Source organism: Danio rerio, chromosome 19 (assembly GCF_049306965.1).
Source record: "Danio rerio strain Tuebingen ecotype United States chromosome 19, GRCz12tu, whole genome shotgun sequence".
Taxonomy (NCBI): Eukaryota; Metazoa; Chordata; class Actinopteri; order Cypriniformes; family Danionidae; genus Danio; species Danio rerio.
This window is the reverse complement of record NC_133194.1, coordinates 33,678,485-33,683,089: the sequence shown is the minus strand read 5'-3', so window position 1 is coordinate 33,683,089 and position 4,605 is coordinate 33,678,485.

The window sequence follows — 4,605 nt, the reverse complement described above, 5'->3', positions numbered from 1 at the left end:
TTACCCTAACCTGACTAGTGAACCTAATTAACCTTGTTAAGCTTTTAAATGTCTCTTTAAGTTGTAAAGAATTGTCTCAAATCAAATATTATTTACTGTCATCATGGCAAAGATAAAATAAATCAGTTATTAGAGATGAGTTATTAAAACTATTATGTTTATAAATGTGCTGAAAAAATCTCTCTGTTAAACAGAAATTGGGGGGGGGGTGGCTAAAAGAGGGGCTAATAATTCTGACTTTAACCGTATTTATAATATATTTGTATGTAAACTGTACATTATGTACCCTCTTCTCCTATTATTATTTTCTTTTATTTAATTTTTCTCTTTTCATGTAATACTTTATGTTAAGGAATGTGAAGTGATTTTGTTATATAATGAAACTTTACATACTGGTTCTTGTTAATAAAGCGAAAAAAAAAACGTTTCTATAGGTAACTGTTCTAAAATCTCAGATGTGTACACACAAAAGATTTCTCAAAAAATGTTACATTTGGCTAATTCATGACAACAATGCAAGACCATGTTAGAAACATAACTTATGCCAGCAACATGAGTAACTTAATTGATTTTAGAAACAGGTTTGCAATATGCTAACCATGCTGAAAACATGGTAGCAGTATGCTAATTCATGGTTGAAACATGCTAACAAGTAGCAAAGTTCTTATTTATTTATAGCAATATTTTAACCTTGCTATAAAGTAGCTAGCAACATGCTAAGTGCATATACAATCTGCTAGTACCCTGCATGTTTTTTCAATGTCACATGACACTATGCAAATTATGGATATTGGACTTCTGTTAAACTCTAAACAATTATCAAGTATAAGCATATGGAATATCTGAAAATAATATGAATTATATAACACACATTTTCTAATAATAAATTCTTACATTTATAGTATATAGCATTTTCTGGACACTCAAAATCGCTTTACACATTTTTGTGGGAATCTTCTCATCCACCACCAGTGTGAGGCATCCATCTGGGTGACGGGACGGCAGCCATATTGCATCAGATCACATATCAGCTGACTGGGGGAGAGGAGACAGTGTGATGAAATTTCAGATTTTTAATAACCACAGAGAGTCAGACTCATCTCATTTAACATCTCATCTGAGCTGTCCCCATCAATATACTGGGGCATTAGCATCCACACAGATTACAGGTTGAGCCCCCTGCTGGTCTCACTAACACCACTTCCGACAGCAGCCTAGCTTTCCCATCTGGTCTCCTATCCAGGTACTGAGCGGGCACCGCCCTGCTTAGCTTCAGTAGGCAACCATGTGAGAGTTGGAGAGAGCTAGCTCATATGATTGTTCTAATATGAGTTTTATTAATCAATTTATTATTATTATTATTATCAAGCCAAATAGAAAAATAACTCAACCCATGCCTACCTAGTTCTATCTAAATACAGATACAGAAACAAATAATTGTATTAATTTCACTCTTCTACTACATCCTGCAGGTCGTAAAGCTGCAAAGCAACATTTTCTAGCAATTTTCTGCAAGCCTATGATCTGAACCAAGTAATACCAAGCACCTTCTCTGTTTCATTTCAAATCCATTTTCATTAGTGACAAACATCTGTGTTGGTATAAGGAAACATACACCTGTCGGCCATGTTTGTGACCAATAAAACTATCCCTCATTAAGTTTTGTCAAAATAAACGTGACCGCTGAAATGAGCTCAAACGTCATTTAATGCCAAATATGATACTGTTTCATCTAAAGAGGATTAGACTGGAAAATCACTTCAGCTCTTTCGAAAAGGCTGTGCCTCTTTTTCAATTACCTTAATGCTGCAACAGCGGAGAACTGCTGCTATGATGTCACATAAATAATATGGGCGCAATTACTTTACATATGTATCTTTTCATAGCATGCTGCCACAAAACTTTAGGAATGTATAATTTATGTCCAAGACCACCAAAAAGCCATAAAGCCCTCTAAGCATATGCAATAGTCATGCATCCTAAACGCAGATCCATGTTGACTGGAAACTCCTGGTGATTGATGAATTTCTAAATCAGACAGGAAATAGGCAATGCTACCGCATAAATACTTTCCACAGACCACCAACTTACAATCCCAAGAGACTCAGAGAGGATCCTTAGAGGGGAAAAGGAACATACAGTATCAACAGCATGGCAAAATACAAAAGATGTGGTTTTTCTTAGAAACCACACAAAGCAGACGTAAAGTCAAAGGCCTGAAAAAATCAATTCAACATAAAAGCAAAGGGGCCATACTGTTTCTTCAAAAGTGCACCAAATATAACTGTTCCAAAATTAAACCCAAATCCAAAGAGATGTGTAGATTTTCAATTTGGTTGCATTCCAACAATCCTTAACGTAAGTTGTCTGACTATTTTTCTTTTTAAACGTAGCATAAAATGAACTCAACATAATAGCGAGAAAACATTCGACCCAGGAGATCAGTTATAGGAGCAGAAGAATGAACTCACTCTTATTGATAATATTACAACTAAACAGCTCTGCCTCCAAATCAGCGGGAAGTCATAAATTAAACATAACAAACCCGCTTGGCTCCACAAGTTATGATTATTTTGATGAAAAATATCCTGCGAGATAAACCCTGAGGTTGTAAATTTTAACTCAATCCCTGGGCCCTGAAGTAAACGGCAAAAGCAGACACTTCAACACACACCCAGTGAAAGAGTGCACTTATGCAACCCTCAGTAACAATAAAGGCTTATTGTCTGGGTTGGAAGAGCAGACGCGGGTCTGACTGTATCCCTGTGGTCATTAAGACTCCTTCAGAGCTCATAATAGGGATCTCAGCTCCTCTCTACAAAATTTAAGTCCTGTCTCGTTGAGGGGCAGAACCGTCTGCTGGACATAAGGTGCTTTAGTACAACTTGGAAGGATTTTTTTTTTACCCAAAGCAATAATTCTCCTCTAAATATAATGTTTGACACTGTGAATCATCTAGTGGAGAGGTGTTTATATATATATATATATATATATATATATATATATATATATATATATATATATATATATATATATATATATATATATATATATATATATATATATATATATATATATTTGGGTGCAAAAGGAGTATAACCATTCACACTGACAAATCTGACAGACACCTGCACTATAAAAATGACTGTAAAAAAAAATCACACTTTAACAGCACATTGTAAACTAACCTTGAAAAAAATACTTATAGTGTTTCAATTAATGCATACTCACTACATAACCAAAAGAAAAAGCAGGGACATACAGTGAAGCTCAAATTAATGTATAATTTTGGGCTTGACTTTATATTTTAAATACAGTTAAAGTCAGAATTATTAGCCGCCCTTTGATTTTTTTCTTTTTTTTTAATATTTCCTATGATGTTTAACAGAGCAAGGAAATTTTCAGTATGTCTGATAATATTTTTCTTCTAGAGAAAGCCTTATTTGTTTTTTTTCAGCTAGAATAAAAGCAGTTTTTAATTTTTAAAAAAGATTTTAAGGTCAATATTATTAGCCCCTTTTAAGCAATATTTTTTTCAGATAGTCTACAAAACAAACCATTGTTATACATTAACTTGCCTAATCACACTAACCTGCCTAGTTAACCTAATTAACCTAGTTAAGTCTTTAAATGTCACTTTAAGCTGTATAAAAGTGACTTGAAAAATATCTAGTCAAATATTATTTACTGTCATCATGGCAAAGATAAAATAAATCAGTTATTAGAAATGAGTTATTAAAACTATCATGTTTAGAAATGTGTTTAAAAAAATCTTCTTTCACAGAAATTGGGGAAAAATAAATAGGGGGCTTTTAATTTTGACTTCAACCATATTTAAAAACATATTGCAGCGGGATTTAACAAATGTAATTTAATTCCTAGCTAAACATATCATAAATATTAAAGCCACAGGCGACTAGCTCCTTTTATAAAGACATGCTGATTAAAATGTAATGAATTTACACTTAAGAAGGTTTTTGCTAATGGCAAAAAAGGAACTGCACAAAATAATAGCTGCATTATGAATTAGAGTAATATTGCCTCAAATGGCACATTAGCATTCTTTTATTACACAGAAGCACTTGTCATTTTATATTTACAAGTGTTACAGGCCAAGAATGAACCAGCGACATGCATTGAGCATGTTTTAAAGTGAATGCATTACCTTTTACTCCTTATACTGGTATCAATATGACATGATTTACAAGAACGTCTATGGCCAGAGTTATTTCAGCCCTCTCCTCTGCATATTTTTATTTCTGACTATTTTAAATGTTTACTTGTTTTCTTAGGTAGCAGTTTTATAAAAGACAACATACACTGCACATTTGGGTTCTGCTCTGCCAATTTAACTTACATCAACTGAAAAAAAAGTAATGAAGTCATCAAAAAAACTGATGAAGCATAAGACAGTTTGTGTCTACATTAAAGGAATAGTTCACCCTTGTAAATTTGGCTAATTCAAAACCTATTTGAGTTTCTGTCTTCTGCTCAACACAAAAGCATTTTCCAAATCTCATCTTTTGTTCAACAGAAGAAAGAAAATTATATACAAAATATGTTTAAAACCTGATGAGCAAGAATAAATGATGTGGTTATTTTTAT